The sequence below is a fragment of the Aulonocara sp. 'chitande type north' Nkhata Bay genome, linkage group LG17, assembly GCF_057382095.1.
Source record: "Aulonocara sp. 'chitande type north' Nkhata Bay isolate Kocher_YH1m ecotype deep benthic linkage group LG17, A_spYH_male_GT1.1, whole genome shotgun sequence".
In the NCBI taxonomy this organism is placed as follows: Eukaryota; Metazoa; Chordata; class Actinopteri; order Cichliformes; family Cichlidae; genus Aulonocara; species Aulonocara sp. 'chitande type north' Nkhata Bay.
This window is the reverse complement of record NC_141360.1, coordinates 35,080,902-35,088,604: the sequence shown is the minus strand read 5'-3', so window position 1 is coordinate 35,088,604 and position 7,703 is coordinate 35,080,902.

Here is a 7,703-nt window from a genome sequence, read left to right as displayed (position 1 = left end):
TCTTGACAACATTTTGAGCATCAAACAGGAAACCAAGGTTATAAGTAGGAGAGAGTAGGGATGCGCAATTAGGGTGACACAGTCAAAGAACCCTGGCAAATGATATGTGTGTGCATGTGTGCGTCTCGGTGTGTGGATATCTGCTTTCAGTGCTGTTGCATTAAGGCACAGATGAAAGCTGGTGGTGGAAAGGTCTGCGCCTTCTGGCACAGTGGGAGACACACCAGGCTTTACTCTGATAACAGTCTGACAGTGAGGTGATGGTGGTGGTTTGGGAGGGGGGCTTGTGAACTGCTGCTCCATTCACTGCAAAGAGCCCTGCATTTAAGAGATATGCACATGCATGCAACTGCAACACAGAGCATTTCAAGCATTGCGAGGCATATGAAAAGCAAGGATAAGAAGGGTAAGTAAAACAAGAAAAAGGCAGAGAGAGAAAATGATGACAAAGTGAAGAGAGACGAGCAGTGAGAGGCAGTAAGAGAAAGAGCCCAATGGACAGATTTGCAGCAATGCAGAGGCAGAAAAACAACAAACATGGCTCAGCTCCGCATCCCACATCAAAAAGCCTTCCAAATGTCAGGGCAGCTGGATATCAGGTTTGCCTGGGCTTCTGACTCTGCGCCTGTGTGCCCTCGTGGTTTGATTTGCGGCCCTTTAACCTTGACTGTCAGATGTCTTCTGCAGCCAGAGCATGCACTGCAGTGTTTTACGCTTCACGTACTCACTGCTGTGCCTACTAGACAAGGTAAAACCAGGAATGATAGCAGTTTCTCGGTGGATCATTGATGTATTAGAGATTAGGTGAGTGACAGAAAGACAAGCTGGCAGTTTGAGAAGTGTACAGTGGGAAAGAAACAGCGGCTGTGTTCCCATGGATATAATTTATCGCTTCCTGTAGTGTACATTTAATCCAAACAGAGCAATCGTGTTCTGTTCTCGCCATTGCCCATCCCTCGGAGGGAGAGGGAAAGAGATTGTGTCCAACAAGCTCCACTACAGTGTTGTTTGGAGAGCAAGCTTTCGATTTATATCTCGGGTGTTTGTGTTATTTTTTTATTATTTATTTAAAGCATAACATTTTTCCCCTCTGGACTTAAACTCACTTGTTCAGACACTGTTGACAGTCCAACCTTTATTCCAAGAGATAAAAAACAAAACAATAAACAAGTCCTTTTATGCTCGCAATCAATGCCTTTATTAGACCTTATTTCACTCCAACACAGTCACCTCGCTTTCTTTGTGTCTCTCTATCTCCCTTCATCATCTCTGGCCTGTCAGACAGAGCTGAGTCCCTGTGGATATTCTTTTTCTTCTCCGGCTGTCACAAATGATGGCATAACCTTTAAAAGCCCTTTGGCTCGGTCTCTTGAATCAGTCTGCTGCATGTCTCAACAGCACGCCTTAAATGATTGCCACAATTTCTCAGTGACTGGTCAGCTCACTTTATTATTAACCAAACAAGGCACGTAGAGCTGTAACGTGAGCACCAAATCAATAAAAAGAGTGCGGTGCAACTCTGTTTCAGGTAATGGTACAGTGAGTCATAATGGGACCTTGGTATTAAACCATCAGCAGTAATAAGAGTTTGATTTAGGCAATCAAAGTAAAGCCATACATGCATTTGTATAACAATGTGCATACACTGACAATTACAGCTACAAGGGGCTCAGAGTAGAGCTGCTACTCCTTCACGCTGAAAGCAGCCAAATGAGGTGGTTCGAGCATCTGACTAGGATACCACTTGAATCCCTCCTAGGGGACGTTTTGAAGCAAACCCTTCTCTCTTCTCAGACCTTTCAAGTTTTTCAAGCCACTAACTGTGTGCTAGGATTCAATTTAGCTAATTTGAATCACCAAAACTGATCCTTTCAACCATAGTTGAGGTGCTGCTGCCTTGCAGAGCCTGCTATGGTTTGCTGTGCAGTTAAACTGTGCTAACAGCCCTTCCAACCCATCCAGGAAGACTGTGCAGTGAAATGAGCTCATTTTACTTGTGAAATTAATTGGATTGCAAATAAATAGTCACTGTTAACCAAGCTTGCTAGTGTTAGCTTATAATTTGGCACAAACCCTCTCACCTAATTAGTTTTGGCTCCAAAAAAAGATATCATTTGCCATAAAGTTAAAATGCAAGTGCTTCAAAATGCAAACCCACACTCCAATTGATTGTCATCCATCTTTTATGGATTGCCTACAATATTCATTAAATACAGGGTACTAGTAGATTGAACCTAGTTTTCATATAATCTAACATACAGTAACATTTTCATTGTGCAGACACGCCCTCCCCCCCATGACAAAGATTTGACCCTGACAAACCAACAACCCCCCCTCACAGTGTGCTAACAGTACTATGCAGAATTGTATTTATTTAAGGTAAGAACTCACAAACTGACAGCTTTGAGGCATCACATTCAGTGATTCACCTTCATGCTATGCACCCATTATGTGAAGGCGGCACACACTGTGGAGGTATCTGACATCAGGACCTGTATTCCATGCCCTCAAGCCTCAGGTGCTTTTGAAGTTACATGCCTGTTAGCAGCTAACGCGCACTCGTATATATGAAACACACCAAAATATGATCTATGCAACTTTGATCTCTTCGCTGGCTGCATATATTACTGGTGTGGAATTGTGGTAAAAGCTCCTTGGAGGAAGAGAAAGCTGGAAAATTATGAATTCCCTGGCAAATTCCCAGCAGAGTGTTAAGGCTTTATTATACATGAGGCAGGGCGAAGGGTGGATTGGACTGATCGCTTTCTGCAAAAGATGCATTTTTACAGTGAGTGCAAAATGTTACAATGTTAACATTTAGATTCAGTGTAATTTAAATGACAAATGTTTTTACTAAAATGATTTATCAACAGTTTATAGAGGGAATTCAATTGTATCTTTTTAGAATTTAGACTAGTTACAATGTGCCACCTCACTATAATGTCAACAAGCTACAAGCATTGATATTTTGTCTTTTTCTATTGCATAAGTAGGGCCGCAGGGGGGCTTGCTGACAGATAAACAAACACCTAGCTGCCACACCAGGAAGCAACACTCAGTGTGTGCTGAAATCAGAATCAATACTATAAGAACAGGAAGGAAAACACAACACAGACAGACAGATCGTGTGAGACCAAGACAGAAAAGCAGCACCTTGGATTTGAGCATGCAGATAAAGGCAGAAATAGATTGCACAGTTCCAGGGGAGTCATGCTGACTCTGTGCCATTGCTGTTTTATGGAGTTTCCTTTATCTGATAGCATCCTGGCATCCAACAAAGTATCCAGGTGAGAAAAGACAGAGCCGCCTGTTTACTCCTAACAGAAACAAGTCTAAAGCCTAAAAGCACCCTGAGTATTAGCCTGTGGGCCACACAGAACGAGTCCGTGAGCTGGTGTCTCTTTGAATCATGTTCCTGACTCAGAAGCAAGAGAAGAGCAATAATAAGTTTAACTGAATGATAATTTTATCAACGGAATTGTACAACAATTGTTAGACAACCAACACAATCTGCAACCAACACATTTAAGGAGGTGCAGCTTTTATGCTAAAGGTGAATGGCCTCTGTTGCATTTTTCACAGTTTTACCACCACTTGGTTAGTAGTGTAAGAGTGTCTGCAGACACTCTTACACTACTAACCTTTAAAAAAAAAAAAAGTGTATATTTATTAAACAATGTCTCATTTTTAGATACACCAGGCTTTACACTGATAACAGTAAACAAGTAGACACAGTATTGGATGCTGTCTGAATTCTGAAAGTGTGTTTGTAGCTGAGGGCAGCAGCGCTAGTGATGGTGTTACGACACAGGAGGCCCTGTGCCCTGCTTCTGCCCACAGCCTTACTCATGAATGAATGAATGAATGAATATTCTGAATATTCTTTATTGAATGAATATCATCTGCTCTGCTAGAGATCTAAACCACACGTACACATGCACAGGAAAAACACAACATCTCTCTGAAAGAGAGAGGCAGTTCTGTAAGAAATGCTGCAAAGTAAAAGCGATGGATAATGACACGCTTAAATATTTTCATTAGCTTTATTCGGTTACTGTTAAAATAATCTCTTTTAGTTTGCAGCCTTTGTACAAGTCTCGCCCATTGAGACACTACATGATTCTCTGCTATTAAATGTGACTACACACTGTCCATCAAAGGAGTAGTAAGTTACAATTCATTAACTTTAAAAAAATGATAATATATAATTTAAAGCCATACTTCTGCACCTTTTAGTGTTTTCTCCCTTCTTTCTTTGTTTCTGTCTCTCTCAATTACAGAGTGCCCATTGGCCTATCAGCCTCAGTGAGCATAGAGTGGTAATAATTCAGAGTCAATCCGTGCATTGCACTGCCGCACAAACTCATTTAAATTCTGCACACAACCATTACTATATTTCTATATTTCTATCATTATCCAAATCCCCACCCACAGCTTGACTCACTTGACCCCCAAATCCTTCCCCCATGACTGTTTTTTTTGGCTCTGTCTCTCATTTGTGTATTCAGTGCACTAGTCCTTCACCTTCGGATAAATACACTTTAACCCTCTTTATCTGGCACCCAGTCCTCAGAGCGCAGGATGGCAGAAAGCTCTGATTTACTTATCTTTGGAGGGGTGTTTACAATCTATCTGAACTTTAGAATTCAGATAGAGAGCCCAGCTATGTCAGCACACATCTGTGCTATGCCATCAAGATTTTTGGATCGACACACTCACCGAATACTGCATAAACAAACAGAGAGTGACATGTATAATAAATGTGCAGCTTTTTCTATGCTTTGCAGCCCGGCAATGCGCTCTGCTGTTTTCACACCGTCCGTCAGTATATGCCGTACAACAGGGGTCCCCAATCCCAGTCCACGAGGGCTGGTGTCCTGCAGGTTTTAGATGTGTCCTTGATCCAGCACAGTTGATTTAAATGGATAAAAGACCTCCTCAAAATGTCTTGAAGTTCTCCAGAGGCCTGATAATGAACTAATCATGTGATTCAGGTGTGTTGACCCAGGGTGAGATCTAAAACCTGCAGGGACACCGGCCCTCGTGGACTGGGATGGTGGACCCCTGCCGTACAATATCATATTGAAATATTCTACACATATAGCATTAGAATCTATTCGTTTTGGTGGCTAAAATTCACAAGTTATTTTCAGCATGCTCGCTGGGCATGATGTGGATCTTGCAACTTTAAAGGTTTTGCCTGAAAAACAAACAAACAAACAAACAAACACTTTTTAAAAAAGATCCACTGCTGCTCATATTTTATTTCACCCTGGCTGATGAAAGTCGTGGATATTTATGCCTTTTTTAGCCATCACCACCTAAAGAAGTTACGGCTAAGTTGTTAGGAAATAATGTCCATCACATAGAATCACTAGCAGACACTGAGGAGTATCAGTGCTGCCTTGTGCCTAACTATCATTCCTTTTTTAGGTCATTTTTCAGTTGACATGCAATCCTGAAGAACCATCTGACTCTTTCACTGTCAGGGCTCTGTGTGCGGGCAGGTGGAAATGTGGATCCAAATGCAGGACTCCGAGATGAAATGTAACTGAAAACCACAGCTTTTATTGCTGGCACGGCACCGCACCAAACCAAACCAAACCAAACCAAACCAAACCAAACCATGAAACCAAGCAGGAACACACAGGCAGGATCTGAGGGTACAACTCAACACTGGGTTGAGGACAATACAGGGCTAATATACACAGGGTGGTAATCAGGGAATGGGTAACAGAAGGGAGACACAGCTGGGGGAGATCAGGGCTAACGAGACGGGGGAGCTAAGCTGCACACACTAACATAAGACAAAGACTTTCACAATAAGACAGGAAACCACTAAACAAAGATGCAGACACGACACTGAGAGACAGACTAGACACTGAACAGAAACTGCAATACACATGAGAACCCAAAACCTAAGAACTGATCCCTCACCAAGAATAACAGAAACAGATCTATAATGATAATAATAATAAACAAAAGCACCAGAACATCAGAAAACAATCCATAATGCAAAAATAAACCAAAATATAAGAAACTCAAAATGCTGGGTCAACACTGACCCAGAACCGTAACATTCACAGCTCTAGGCTCGACTACTTTACACAGAATTTGGGGGTTTCTGTATTGCTCAAGGACATTCAGGAGATGCAGTCTAGCGAAGCCAGGGATTAAACAACCTTCTGATTATTGAACAACTTGCTCTAAACCTTCAGCTTAGTTCAGCATTAATTCTCCTAATGTTTTGGCAAGAAAAAATCTGCTTCTGCGTGTATAAACAATTGAAGATGACCACCCACACCCAGCTAGAGCATATTTTATTGCTATACAACATACAATATTGAGGTGAAACCTGTGAATCAACAGATTTACAAACTACTTTAATTATTGGATTCAAGGCAGTTTAGTGCTTGTGTAGAAACTGTGGTGAACAACTTGACTGAGGAGGACGCTGAGTGGATGAGCATATACAGGTCAGACTTTGGGAAGTACCCCTCATGAAACCTCTCTGAAACCAAATATAGGTCATTCATCAGGTTGTGCAGCTATTTTAAAGCAGGCCCTTCTCGAAAATTGTAAAACAAATAGAAATGTTGAGTCTATTGTGCGCTCTCAGTCAGCTGCACTAGTGTGTGTGGTACTTCACTGATCCACTTCTGCACCTGGAGAAAATGAATGTCCTTCCTCTTTGTCCTTTTTGTCTTCTGCTTTCATTAGAATTTCCTACTAAACAATGTCTGAATAGTTTAATTATTGTAGAAAAAAAAATTAAGAAGAACATGACGATTGTTTTAATCTTTGTGACATGATGAAATATGATGATAGGGTTTTAATTTAATAGACCTACATGATTTTTGAAATACCAATTCTGGTTTTAGTGTCATTGCAGTTACCAGAGAAATCATATGACTTCCTATGTGGGAACAGCCTGCCCAAGAAGTCTGTGCATCAGTTTTAACGAAGGTAATATTCCAAAAGTAATTGATATGTTAGTTAGTTAGGTTCATTTGGATATGCCTTGCAAACCAAGTTCACCAGTTTTTGTCATGGCTGTGGCAGCAGTCGTGTGGTCTAAAGAAGGACCCAAGACTCAGACCAAGGCAGTGATGCGAGTGAGTTTTATTTACAGTGAATGATGAGAAACAGAAGCGGGGATGGCGAGAACGTAACTTAGAAATACACAAAATTGAGAAAACTAGAAACCAAACCTGAAACCACAGTATACGGGGAAAAAGACAGACTGAGGATGTTGGGCAGAGAGACACGGAGATACACAGATGAACCAACGACGAGCAGAGGTAGACACACATTATAAATACACAAGGTAATCAGGAATAGACACATAGGAGGGACGCACAGCTGAACCTAACTAGACATGAGAGACACAGACCTTCAAAGTAAAACAGGAAATTCACAAACACAAACTCAGAGACATGAACAGAGCACTGGGTGAGGACACAGGTAGGTATAGAAAACATTAAATACAAAACCCTAAAAACAAGAATTAACCTGAAACATAAAACGCTGGGTCTAACGACGCAGAACGATGACAGTATTAGCTGATAACTTAGCACTCTATCCTCTAGTCCAAACACTGTCTTGTCTTGTTCTAAAAAAACAAAACAAAACATGACAGCAACAGCTAAAATGCTAAAACCGATGCTACAAAAAGGCATAGTCCACAACTGTATAATATAGTC